Source organism: Eurosta solidaginis, chromosome 5 (genome assembly GCF_040869045.1).
Source record: "Eurosta solidaginis isolate ZX-2024a chromosome 5, ASM4086904v1, whole genome shotgun sequence".
Taxonomy (NCBI): Eukaryota; Metazoa; Arthropoda; class Insecta; order Diptera; family Tephritidae; genus Eurosta; species Eurosta solidaginis.
This window is the reverse complement of record NC_090323.1, coordinates 208,339,942-208,354,730: the sequence shown is the minus strand read 5'-3', so window position 1 is coordinate 208,354,730 and position 14,789 is coordinate 208,339,942. Positions and strand designations below refer to the sequence as shown.

General features: G+C 36.0%; 1 protein-coding gene across 2 annotated transcripts in view; it reads left to right on the top strand.

Moving 5' to 3' along the window:
* Positions 1-14,789, top strand: part of Fife (regulating synaptic membrane exocytosis protein fife) — a 297,378-nt gene that overhangs the window by 14,762 nt on the left and 267,827 nt on the right. The window lies entirely within an intron of this gene.

Here is a 14,789-nt window from a genome sequence, read left to right as displayed (position 1 = left end):
TGTTTATGGCACTTTGCGTATATCACCTTAGTGTGTGTCTTCCGTTTTTTAGTTCTGTTGCCGGTATCATATTTTCAGATCCATTTTTTGCATGATGAGGACGTAAATTTAGTATGTCATTTCTTAACGTAGTGCTAATAGTTGGCATATTAAGTCTGTCATCTAAATGACTATTTATAAGGCTAGTTAAAAGCGTTTTCATAAAATCTACCCGACTTTTGTCCGACTTTAAACATATTGTGTGTGTAAATAACATATATATTTATACAAGAAATGTTCAACATACCCAAAAATTGGCATAATGGCCACCTGTTCGTATTAATTTAGAGCATGGTATTATATTAGAATTTGATCTTAAAATATTAAGGGGAACTTCGTCTTCATCCATCTCAGTTTCTTCACCTGACGAGCTTGTATTTTGGGTGCATTCATCTTGATCTACTTCTGTGTCAAGACTTAATTCACTAGTTTCGCTTTGCAACTCTTCGTCATCGATCGGGGAAACTTCTTGGTTTCCTTATCATTTAACAGTAGCTTAGTAGTCACGGGAAGCGAAATAAATCACTAGTCGATCATGAAAAGTATACCACAAAAACCTGAAAGTTACATAAACGTCATCCTTCGTCAATTTGACTACGCCATAAAACAAAACCGAGAAAAGATCTATTTACGATTTCCATGCTCCTCTATATGCGTACATTCAAAGAGAGTAAACAACCGACTATCGCTGTACGAAAGCGGAGATCAACACGAACAATAAAAACATATTTATACAGCGAAAATAAGATCGTGCGTAGTCGTTTTGACGAAGGATGACCGTTTAGGATTAATATACATAACTTTAGTAAAATTACATTTTATAACTAAAAACGACAAATTTTAAATGGTGTTTTACAGTTTTTTGTTGATAATAGTATGTTTCTAATCAAGTGTATAAGTAAGAGTTTTACACTGAAACCAATGAGCACAATAACAACAAGCGAAAGTAAATCAATGACAAAAACAAGTAAGCAAGGCTAAGTTCGGGTGTAACCGAACATTACAAACTCAGCTGAGAGCTTTGGAGACAAAATAAGGGGAAATCACCATTTAACAAAATGAACCTAGAGTAACCCTGGAATGTGTTTGTATGACATGTGTATCAAATGAAAGGTGTTAATGATTATTTAAAGCGTAGTGGGCCTTAGTTCTATTGGTATCGCAATAAGGTTGGACCAGTGGTGACTCTAAAATATGTTTGTACGATATGGGTATCAAATTAGAAGTATTAATGAGGGTTTTAAAAGGGAGTAGCCCTTAGTTGTATATGTGAAGGCGCTTTCGAGATATCGACCAAAATGTGGACCAGGGTGATCCAGAACATCTTCTGTCGGGTACCGCTAATTTATTTATATATGTCATACCACGAACAGTATTCCTGCCAAGATTCCAAGGGCTTTTGATTTCGCCCTGCAGAACTTTTTCATTTTCTTCTACTTAAAATGGTAGGTGTCACACCCATTTTAAAAAGTTTTTTCTAAAGTTATATTTTGCGTCAATAAACCAATCCAGTTACCAAGTTTCATCTCTTTTTTCATATCTGGTACAGAATTATGGCATTTTTTTCTGTTTCGTAATTTTCGATATCGCAAAAGTGGGCGTGGTCATAGTGGGATTTCTGCCATATTTTATACCAAGATAAAGTGACTTCAGATAAGTACGTGAACTAAGTTTAGTTAAGATATATCGTTTTTTGCGCAAATTATCGTGTTAACGGCCAAGCGGAAGGACAGACGGTCGACTCTGTATAAAAACTGGGCGTGGCTTCAACCGCTTTCGCCCATTTTCACAGAAAACAGTTATAGGCGCTGCCCTTACCGTACCATAATTTCACAAGAAATGGTAAATTTGTTTTCGAATTATGGCATTAAAAGTATTCTAGACGAATTAAATGAAAAAGGGCGTAGTTACGCCCATTTTGAAATTTTCTTTTATCTTTGTATTTTGTTGCACCATATCATTACTGGGGTCGAATGTTGACATATAGTAATTGAAGTAACGTGCCTACCAAATTTCATCATGATATCTTCAAGGACTGCCAAATTACAGCTTGCAAAACTGTTAAATTACCTTCTTTTAAAAGTGGGCGGTGCCACGCCCATTGTCTAAAATTTTTCTAATTTTCTATTTTGCGTCATAAGGTCAACGCACCTACCAAGTTTCATCGCTTTATACATCTTTGGTAATGAATTATCGCACTTTTTCGATTTTTCGAAATTTTCAATATCGAAAAAGTGGGCGTGGTTGTAGTCCGATTTCGTTCATTTTAAATAGCGATCTGAGATGAGCGCCCAGGAATCTACGTGCCAAATTTCATCAAGATACCTCAACATTTACGCAAGTTATCGTGTTTACAGACGGACGGACGGACGGACGGACATGGCTAAATGAATTTCTTTTTTCACCCAGATCATTTTGATATATAGAAGTCTATATCTATGTCGATTAGTTTATGCCGTTACGGATTACCGTTATGCGAACAAAGTTAATATACTATGTGAGCTCTGCTCAGGTGAGTATAAAAAAAAAATTGTACCTACCGTCTTTTTCAAAATTTAGTTGCGTTGGGGCACCTCTAAACATCGATGAGTGAAATAAAAATGTTCAACCTTATTTCTGGTCTAGAAAGGCAACTTTGTGGAGGTCATCCAAAAGCTATTTCGAAAAAAAATAAAATCACTCCACCCTAGTGAATATGTTTGAATGCCACTGCGTCTAAACTTTGGCAATATTGTCAATGTTTTCTAGTAAATTTGAATAGCAAAAGTAAAAAGAACAAAAAAGAGAAAGTAAAAGATAAAACATATTGTGCTACAGCTCAACAGCTGCCTTCACAAATTCGAGTTCAAGCTTTTATGCCTGCCAAGCATGTTTTGGTAAAAAATTGATGAATTTTGTCGAATTATAAACTACACACTCAATAAAGCACTAATATGGAAAGAAAACACAGCTGAAATAAAATTAAATAAAGTTCTCAAAGTAGTGAAAAGCAGTTAATATTTTACATTTGTTTGTGTTTCGAAAATATTTGCGTATTTGTGAATTTTAAGCATACAAATTACAATAAAGTTGATATGGAATTTGCATATTAATCAGGGCTTTGTACAAAAATGGAAATGTTGAGTATTATAATTGAGATAAGTATTATGAATGTAAAAATATTAAATGCGATAATACATATTCTATAGACATATATAAGCTCGAGCATTAGCTTGATAAATAGTTTTTTGTTTTAAGCTATTGCATAGATTTTATCGCGGGCTTGGCGACTAAATCAAAAAAAACCGTAACGGATATTTGTCAAAAAAGGTTCAGTGTTAGCAACAGGCAAAATACATAAAATTGGATCTCTATCATAAAGTTAAAGTTAAAGTTAAAGTGAAAGTTAAAGTTAAGGTTAAAGTTAAAGTTAAAGTTAAAGTTAAAATTAAGGTTAAAGTTAAAGTTAAAATTAAAGTTAAAGTTAAAGGTAAAGTTAAAGTGAAAGTTAAAGTTAAAGTTAAGGTTAAAGTTAAAGTTAAAGTTAAAGTTAAAGTTAAAGTTAAGGTTAAAGTTAAAGTTAAAATTAAAGTTAAAGTTAAAGTTAAAGTTAAAGTTAAAGTTAAAGTTAAAGTTAAAGTTAAGGTTAAAGTTAAAGTTAAAGTTAAAGTTAAAGTTACGGTTAAAGTTAAAGTTAAATTTAAAGTTAAAGTTAAAGATAAAGTTAAAAATAAAGTTAAAGTTTTAGTTTAAATTAAAGTTAAAGTTAAAGTTTAGGTTTATATTTATGTTAAAGTTAAAGTTAAAATTAATGTTAAAGTTAAAGTTAAAATTTAAGTTTAAGTTTAAGTTTAAGTTAAAGCTAAAGTTAAAGTTAAAATGGAAGTTAAAGTTAAAGTTAAGTTAAGGTTTAAGTTAAAGTTAAAGTTAAAGTAAATGTTAAAGTTAAAGTTAAAGTTAATAAAGTTAAAGTTAAAGTTAAAGTTAAAGTTAAAGTAAAGTTAAAGTTAAAGTTAAAGTAAAGTTAAAGTTAAAGTTAAAGTTTCTTATCGGTCACCACGCTTAAAAAGTGTGACTTGAATTAATATCAAAGAAAAAATTTGAAATAATATCAAAGAAAACAAAATGTTGCATAAATATTATAATTGCATAAGTTGATAATATGCAATAGCTTTACCGCGGCAGACCCCGAGTGCCACACGTTCTTTTTTTGATTTGAAGTTCAGGTAAATCATATTTGATTAAATAAAACTCAAAAGTTTTTTATTCAAAAATACTTTCAGCGGGGGGTAATGTGCGTAGAAAAATACATGGACAGATTAAATTCACTGACATCCACCTTAATATATTTTTTATGCCTTTCATAAACATGAAATGGTATATTAACTTTGGTCCGATGTTTGTAACGTTGAGAAATATAGAAGATAGACTCACCATTAAGTATACCGAATTGATCAGGGCGAAGAACTGAGTTGATATAGCCATGTCCATCTGTGCGTCCGTCTGTCTGTTTGAACGCAAACTAGTCCCTCAAATTTTGAGATATCGCAATGAAATTTGGCACAAGGATGCATTTTTGTATTATATTAGACATTTGTCGGATCCGGTAGGATCGGACCACTATAACATATATCTCCCATACAACCGATCGTTCAGATAAGACGATTTTGGTCATTCCTGCCGCAATTTAGTATAAATCACTTCTATCGGAGCTATATATAGCATATATCCCATGCAACCGATCGTTCAGATAGAAAGATTTTTGGCCATTTCTCCCTTAATTTAGAAAGTATAAACGTGAAACTCGGTGATATATATTTTAATATATCATAGAAGATATCCTGAAAAAATCACTTTTATCGGAGCTATATATAGTTATATCCCATACAACCGATCGTTCAGTTAGAAAGATTTTTGGCCATTTCTCCCTTAATTTCCAATATAAAAACGTTAAACTTGGTGATATTTATTCTAATATATCACAGAAGATTTTTTGTAAAAATAATTTCGATCGGAGCTATATATAATATATATGCCATACAACCGATCGTTCAGATAGAAAGATTTTTGGCAATTTCTCCCTTAATTTCCAATATAAAAACGTTAAACTTATTGATATTTATTCTAATATATCACAGAAGATTTTCTGAAAAAATCACTTTGATCCGAGCTGTATGTATATAGTATATACCTATCCCATCCAACCGACCGTTCAGATAGAAAGATTTTTGGACATTTCTCCCCTAATTTCCAATATAAAAACGTTAAACTTGGTGATATTTATTCTAATATATCATAGAAGATTTCCTGTAAAAATCATTTCGATCGGAGCTATATATAATATATATGCCATACAACCGATCGTTCAGATAGAAAGATTTTTGGCAATTTCTCCCTTAATTTCCAATATAAAAACGTTAACCTTATTGATATTTATTCTAATATATCACAGAAGATTTTCTGAAAAAATCACTTTGATCCGAGCTGTATGTATATAGTATATACCTATCCCATCCAACCGACCGTTCAGATAGAAAGATTATTGGACATTTCTCCACAAATTTCCAATATAAAAACGTTAAACTTGGTGATATTTATTCTAATATATCATAGAAGATTTCCTGTAAAAATCATTTCGATCGGAGCTATATATAATATATATGCCATACAACCGATCGTTCAGATAGAAAGATTTTTGGCAATTTCTCCCTTAATTTCCAATATAAAAACGTTAAACTTATTGATATTTATTCTAATATATCACAGAAGATTTTCTGAAAAAATCACTTTGATCCGAGCTGTATGTATATAGTATATACCTATCCCATCCAACCGACCGTTCAGATAGAAAGATTTTTGGCAATTTCTCCCTCAATTTCCAATATAAAAACGTTAAACTTGGTGATATTTATTCTAATATATCATAGAAGATTTCCTGTAAAAATAATTTCGATCGGAGCTATATATAATATATATGCCATACAACCGATGGTTCAGATAGAAAGATTTTTGGCAATTTCTCCCTTAATTTCCAATATAAAAACGTTAAACTTGGTGATATTTATTCTAATATATCATAGAAGATGTTCTGAAAAAATCCCTTTGATCGGAGCTATATATAATATATATCCCATACAACCGATCGTTCAGATAAGGGGGGTTTTGCCATTTTTTTATAATTATCTTAAAATCGTTTAGGTATGTACATCTATTCACTATATATTTCTTATCTTATACAGCGCATTATTTGCAGATTAAGAATGGGATAAGATTATTGTTCAGCCCCATTCATGAAAGGTATGAAGTCTTCGGCACAACCGAAGACAGTCCCGTCCTTACTTGTTTTCTTCCTATTCGTATTCAATGTTAAGATGTGGATTTGGCATACAGTAATAAAGAAAAAGATCAAGAAAAAATAAATAAATAAATGTAAGGCGCGATAACCTCCGAAGAAGTCTAAGGCCGAGCTTCTCTTTCAATTTGCGTCGTGCTCCTCTTGCTTTTTCCTACAAATTGGCCGGACGGGACCTACATATTTTATGCCGACTCCGAACGGCATCTGCAAGGCAGATGAGTTTTCACTGAGAGCTTTTCATGGCAGAAATACACCCGGAGCGCTTGCCAAACACTGCCGAGGGGCGACCCCGCTTAGAAAAATTTTCTTCTAATTGAAAAACCTTATTTCTAAAATTTTGATGTTGCTTTGCCCGGGGTGTGAACCCAGGGCATACGGTGTGGTAGGCGGAGCACGCTACCATCACACCACGGTGGCCGCCACCGAAAGAAAGCTTTCCCTAAAAACACTGGAGAAAGGCAATTGCAAATCTACTTCGGAATACAAATTTTTTTTTCTCAGTAAAAACAGCATTTTCTTTAAGAGAACTGCACTAGCATTTTAACAGAAGAACTGATACAAGCAGTTTTGCAGATTGAAAAATGCTCATAAAGTGCTAATAGTTGCTTTGTTTGTCCTTTTATTTAAATTGTTTTAAAAATAGATAAACATATCAATGACAGGTAAAGAAATTTTATCATTTTATTCGTTCATGCCCGTATGAGTGATTTTTCGTGATGAGAACTGACATCAAGCTTTGTACAACTGGATAATAAGCCCATAACAAACCAATATCTCGACGTTGATGTGACGCTGATGACAATCAACCGGCATAAAACCACTTATCGGTAATGTTGCTACCGTTACGAAGCCGATGTAGGTATTCTCAAAAGCCTTAAATTATTATTGTTTTTTATGCTCACAGAGTATATTAATTTTGTTTGCATAACGGTACCCCGTAACGGCATAAGCTAATCGAGAAAGATATGGACCTTTATGTTAGAACAAAAGTTTAAAAACATTAGTTTTCTAGACATTTACCTGTGTGTGTGCTTAGTATTCACACCATTTGCTTTTTGGATAAATGGCTATTTCTAGAAACGGCCGTCTTATCTGACAATGCCACACGATTTCATACCACTTTTGCTATTTTCGATAACTGTGCCAGATGGACGCTGTTTATAGGACCACGCTGCGTACGTGCGAGAAAAAAAAAACATGAGACCGAACGGCATGACTGCGAGGAGCTTCAGATGCTGGCTGATAGAAATAAAGCCTGAAACTCCTCCAAAAATCTGGCGTATGACGGAAGGTATCAAGACCGTAGCAGATTCCTGCCGTAACTGACGTACAGAGTATGCTTGAGTATTAAAGGGAATACCTTGCCTCATTGGCTAGCTAGGGTGGGAGAAGACGAATTCGATACCCCAATCGCCTATGATGGAAACCACAATCCGGTACCCGACTATGACGAAGTGAGCAAAGCAATAACCCGGTTCAAAAATCACAAGGCTCCAGCTTATGACGGGATACCCCGTTCAAAGCCGAAGTCAAAGAGTTGGCAAAGAGCACACATCAATTCCTATGCATAATATTGTCGGACGAGCGCATGCTTTCACATTGGAAATTAAGTGTAGTCTGCGCATTTTACAAGAAATGCGATTCCACAAACCGCGCCAAATACCGCAGAATCAGCCTGCTTAGTATTGCGTATAAGGTTCTATCTAGCGTTTTGTGAGAAAGACTGAAGCAAAAAAGCAACAAACTTATTGTACCTTATCAGAGCGGCTCAAGTTCTGGTAAATCTACTATCGGCCAGGTCTTTACGATGGGCTAGATCATGGAGAAGACTCACAATAAGAGAATCCACACTAAACATGTTTTCGTTGACTTCACAGTAGCATTTTTCAGTGCGATAAGAAGTTGCTTGTTTTCTGCTATGTCTGTATTCAAGTTCCCTGCAAAGTTTATAAGGCATTGCCAAATGGCGTTGCACTCCCAGCACAGTAAGGATTACGAAGGACATCTCTCAGTCATTCGAAATCAAGTGAGACTGTAGACAAAGCGACTGTCTTTCGTGCAACTTGCTGGAGAAGTATATCTAGCAGCTAAACTACACTGTAATGGTAAAATATATTATAAGGGCGTACAATTACTGGCGGTTGTTGACGGTATTTACATTATTGGACTGAACAAACGTGCTATGAACTCTGCCTTATCGGGATTAGATCAGGAAGCAAAAAAATAGGTCTTGCGGTAAATAAGGCCAAGATGAAACGCTTGCTGCCATGCAAGAAAGAAGTAGCGCATTCGTCCCTTACCAGTCACGTCAATGTCGACGGATATACCTGAGACTGTGAAGGATTTCGTATATATGGGAACGAGGATTAAAACCAAAAACAATGTCAGCTTGGAAACCCAACGGACAATAGCTCTTGCCAACAAATGCTATTTTAGACTTAGTAGCCAACTGAAAAGTAAAGTACTCTCTCGATGAACAAAAATCACGTTCCAAAAGTCTGTCATCATACCAGTAGTGATGGATGACTACGAATCATAGACGTTGTCAAGAGAAGATGAGATGGCTGTTGGAGTGTTCGAGAGAAAAGTTCTCCCGAAGAATTATGGGCCTGTCTTTGAAGCCGACGGCGAGTTTCAAAGGATGTTTAATGATGTGCTGTTTGAGCTTCACGCAGATATGACGATAATGCAGCCAATGTCATGCAGTCATGGTATGCGAGTGGACGAATACATTCCGGCCTTGAAAGTGTTTCAGTCGACACCGCAGTTTGGAAATAGCGAGAGGGGGAGACCTCCACTGAGTTGGGAAAGGTAGGTAGACTTGACTTCCTTTGGTGCTCTCAATTGGCGTCAGTTATTGCGAAACATGGATAGCTGGCGTGACTTGTTACGAAACGGCCAAAATCGCTTAGGACGTTAAGCGCCAACTTATGGCCAATTTTCCGGCAGCTAACGTTACATTCGCATGGAGTTTTTATTTAGTTTATACGAAATAATAACAAAAATGTTAGAAACGTCAAAGTTTCTTCTACTTATGCTATCAGGTAGACCTATACCTTCATTTTAAGAGTAAAATTAATTTGATGACTGCCATACCGTAAAAGTTATAAGCGCGTGAAACGCACTGCTAACGTTACATCATTTGGAAGTGAGATCAAGATACAGATCATGTTTGGTTTAATGTCTGCGAACTTGCTAAGACAATCATCCCAATTTTACTTCTTGTTATATAGCAAGGATGCCACAAGGTCATGGCATACCGCTTAACAAAAATCTTTAGGATTTTTTAACGTAATTTAACATAAAATAAGGCACTGCCTACGTTACACAAAGCACTGCTAACGTTACACGTACGAAAACTGAGTATCTCTACATATAATAAAATTGTAACCGTTGATCTCTGTACATTGCAGATATACAGAAAATAAAAAAAGGAGCCAGTGGAATCCAAATGAACAATTTTAAAATTTCTGTCGGTCTTACTGTCTGTCTGTCTTTATGTTTGTGCGCGGGTCACTACAAATTGGAATGATGGAATTGAATGAAACTTTCACCATTGCATTACTAGATGTCTACTTTAAGATTTGAGATATCCCTTATTTCGATAGCTCAACCAATTTTGGAGTTATCGACCAATATGTGGACCAAGGGTGATCCAAAATGTGTTAGTACAATATGGGTATCAAATAAAAGGTACTGATGAGTGCTGCAATAAGTAATTCTATTAAATTCAATATCTCGAATGGTTTCCGAGATATCTCCTTAAATATTGGAGGGAAATGGATAAGGTTTGTAAGATTCATTGAGACCTTCATCCTAGTTTTACTTTATGATATATCGCATGGGTGTGACAAGGCTGGTTGTGATTGTATTACACAAAGCATGGAACGTTACAGTTACGAAAATTGAGTAAACAAATTTAATTATTCTCGAAATAATTTCGGTTTTTTTCGTTGGCGAACGTAGATGGGCCTGAACTGCTTTAGAGACAGCCTTTCCTAGCGACTGGACAGATTTGTAGGCCGTGTGGCGTTCACTCTTATCATCGTCGCTAACAGCTACATTTTCATGATTGACTAGCCAATCTCATTCCTGCCCGACACTTTCTTACCCTCTCACGAACAGCTTCTCGATTTGCTTTTTGAATTTCATTTATAGCTTTCAGTGGTAATTTTTTCACATCTGCTCTCTTTTTTCCCTATATTTTTTCAATAATACCGCTTGTTGTTTTTTTTTTTGTAGTCCCCATATTGAGGCGAGTTCTTCAGGTTTTCTTTAAATTTTTTATTTTGCTGAGCTTTCCTCTCCTGTGTAAGAGAACGGAAAGGAACAATTTTATTTTAAATAAAAAATCACTGCTAACGTTACATATTATTTAAGTTAACAATGTCTTCAAATCTTTGGAAATTTAACTTTTTTTAATTAAACCGTGAGATATACGTGTAATATTAAAAAATATATAAACAAATTAAATTAAAACGTATTTTAACATGTTTTAAAAAAACTTTTTTGGTTTTGCACTGCTAACGTTGCATACGATTTTTGCGGCATATTTATTTTTCACATAACTGCTAGTTGGAACATAACTTTTTTAAAAACTTTACGTGTTATGATATTATAGCTAATTTTCTAATAGATAAAACTTGAACTGCTAAATTCAGTCGCAACAAACACGTTATATTTACCTTTTTGTTTGCTGAACTACTTCCGACCATATTTTTTTTTATTCACAACGTTTTATAAAAAGAGCGAAAGGTTAATTTAAAACGACTAAAATTGAATGACAGTATTTTCAACAGCTACTATAATATATCATGAACCCCGCAAGATCCCAGTGCTTGCAATATTCGACCAAAAAAAAAAAAACTACTTGGTTTACTTTCCCAGAAAATCGGTCTTATGCTGATTATGTTACTTCATATTTTAGAAAAGCATGAATGTAAAGCAACATTGCAAACAAGTCAAAAAGCAATACTTTAATGTATGGGGGTGAGTCAAATGCGACTCCATTTCATAGTACTGACTTCATTCGTCTGGTTACTTGCATCATGGACCAAATATTGTCAAATGAGTGGCTGGTATGATCCTTCTCAAAAAAATATTTCAGCAAAGCAATGGCGTCTATTTAAATATTTCATGGATATGGACGTAAATATCGCAACCTTGTTTAAAATATTACTAGGTTAGGTTAGCCTCAACTGGCCGGTCCATGAGGACCTCACATAGACTGAGTGAGTCCGTAGTGTTACCAGAAGTTTGTTTTAACGACCAAACTGAAAAACCCTATCAAAAACCAGGACCTATGTTATAAAATAACTCCGTCCTCTTGGCAAATACTAGAATCATCCTAGGATTTAAGCCACCTGCTGCTTCTAGATCTGACAGCTTTATCACTCCTAATAGCTGGAGTCTTAGCCTGGCAAGTGCAGGGCAAGCGCACAGAACGTGCTCAATCGTTTCCTCCTCCAGCCCGCACTTCCTACATCTGCTATCACTGACCAAGCCTAATTTAAAGGCATGTGAGGCCAGAAGGCAGTGTCCACTCAGAATACCCGTCATGAGTCTACAGTCCTCTCTTTTTATGATAGAAGCAACTTTGTTAGTCTAAGGTTGTAAGACCTGCACATAATCTTCGACACTTTACAGCCCCGTGCTTGAACCCACGCCTTTCCTGCTTGGTCGATCATGTGCACCTTTCACCTTCGCTTAATTTCGCCCAGTCTAGTTGGGCCGTCTACGGAGCAAGCTTCAAGAGGTGCGCCCTTCTTAACTAGTTCATCCGCTTTTTCATTCCCATCTATACTCATATGCCCTGGGACCCAATATAGATGTGTGCTTCTCCCTGTCCAGATTCTCTCCAGGGACTGCTTACACTCTCACGCGCATTTTGATGCTGTGCTATGCGAGATTATTGCCTTAATTGTTGCTTGACTGTCAATATAAAAGTTAACACGATTGCAGCTTATGCTATTTTCTTCCAGGGTTTCTACTGCTTTGGTTACGGCTAATATTTCCGCTTGGAAAACGCTGCAGTAATCCGGCAGCCTGTAGGATCTGTTTATTTCCGGATCAGCACAGTATACCGCAGAATTTACTCCTTCCACTACTTTGGAACCATTTGTGTACACATGTGTCGACTCGTCCGCCATTTGGGCACCCTTGCGCCAACCGTAAACCTCCACTGTGGCCTTAAGATCGCCCTCGAAACGCAGATAGGGAATCAGGTAGTCTGTTCGTCTTGTGATTGATGACGCTACACTACTATGGCCGAATGGTCGGCGCTCAAACTGGCCCGAGGCACCGAGCCTGGTTGCGGTCGTTAACGCTTTGTTCTTTGCTACCAGGTCTACAGGTGGAATGTGCAGAATGGCATACAGTGCAGCCGTCGGGGTTGTTTTCAGGGCTCCCGTAATGCAAAGCATCGATAGTCTGCATACCCCCTCTAATTTTTTGAGGTATGTTGTTTTTTGTGTGGCTTTCCACCAAACAAGAACTCCATAGTATAGAATAGGGCTTACAATCGCTGTAAAAACCCAATGAGAAAGAGAGGGCGATAAGCCCCACGTACACCCCAGCATTCTTTTACATGCATAAAGTGCCATTGAAGCCTTCTTCACCCTCTCCTCCACGTTGAGCTTCCATGACAGCTTACTGCCTAGGATGATTCCTAGATACTTTGCGCAAGGTTTCTCCTGTAGGGTCACCCCTCCTAGCTTAGGCCTGATCCAATTTGGGACCTTGTACCTCTTTGTAAACAAGACCATATCCATCTTATCCTCGTTGACTTTCAACCCGAGATTTGATGCCCAGGTATGAATATCCCGAAGTGCCCGATCCATTAAAGTAAAATACTACTAAGTCCATACAATTTGCAGTCTCTTCAAATCACATTGAAGTTTGATATGAAATATTTCGTTTATTCAATGCCAAATTTCAAACCTTGACCTCTTTAAAGCGTTAGCACATTATCAGCGAATGTAATTGAATAATGTACAAAGTAAAAAACTTCGGTAATAGCCTTCCAAAAACAGGTTGCTTGTGCCACCAGCCATCCTATCACTACACCTTCCCATATTTTAACTCCAGCAATCGACTTTCATTCAAGTTTAATTAACAAAATGCTTTATATATTTGTATGCGCATATTTATTTGGTTTGCAAGTTAGCTACGTTAGTGGACACATTCCCAGCGTAACAACGGAACTACATACTGCTCCCTTGTAATTGCATTTGCGGCGAGCTCATATGCATTTGAATGTGCGCTCGTGTGTAAATCCACATGGGCACACACCATGGCGTATACGTAACATCCGGCTTGTATGGAATATACATAATCTAGATTTGAAATGTATGAATGGGCTTTGTTGCTATTGTATTTATTTGGTGTGTGTTGCGTTCGCATTGTTCATTGCGAGTTGTGATTTTACATAGAATTAAATGGAAATTTGTGTAGACGAGCATTTAACGTAATCCCCATGCAATACACAATGAATCTGGCTATTTGTGGGCTTTATTTTCCCATTTGTTATTTAAAACTTCTCTCTGCTTTTTTGAATGAGGAAGAGAATAAAAATTAAAGTGGACAAAATAATTGGGGCTGAAGTATTAAAAGGTCGCTCGAACACAACTGTATGTATCTGTGACTGTGTGGTCTGTGTGTGTATGTATGCGAGTGTGTGTGTAATAAGTACTTAGTGAATACAATTTTAGTTTTTGGAAAAGCTTAAGCTGTTAGTAATAAAGTTTATTATTTTTGAACAAGCGACTCTTAATTTACTTAATATATTAGGTTGGTGTGAAGGACGCCACTAACATAATTGATAATAAGTGTTGTGCTAAAATAATTAAATTGAGGGGCAGCACGATTTAGTTTGCATTTCTGTGCTTTTTTTGCCAGAATTTTATTATTTAATTTTATTTCAAGCTATATTGCCAGAATAGTGAAAGAAAAGTCACGAATATCAATGAAGGCGGAGTCCGTGTGGTCTTAGCGTGTTTCGCCTACTTCACTGAAGATTCTGGGTTCAAGTCCCGAGCAAAGCAACATCAGATATTTAGAAACTAGAGTTTTCAATAAGAGAAAGGTTTTTCTACCACAGATCGTCCCTCGAAAATGGTTTGGAAAACACTCCGAGTGTATTTCTGCCTTTAAAAGCTTCTCAGTAAAAATTCACCCACTTTGGCCTTTTTAGGTATAATTAAAAGGAACGTGGCACATATTTGAAAAGGAGCTCGCCCTAATCTTCTCGGAGGTAACTCGCGCCAAGTTTTTTTATTTTGTTTAAGAAACCCTTGTTATGGAATTGATTCCATCAATGTTGGAGCTTAAGTATTATTTTATTGGAATCCCTGCGAGGGTCCAATTGTATACAAACTAAGAGAAAAGCTCCATATTTCCTACAGCTTTTTCGCACGTG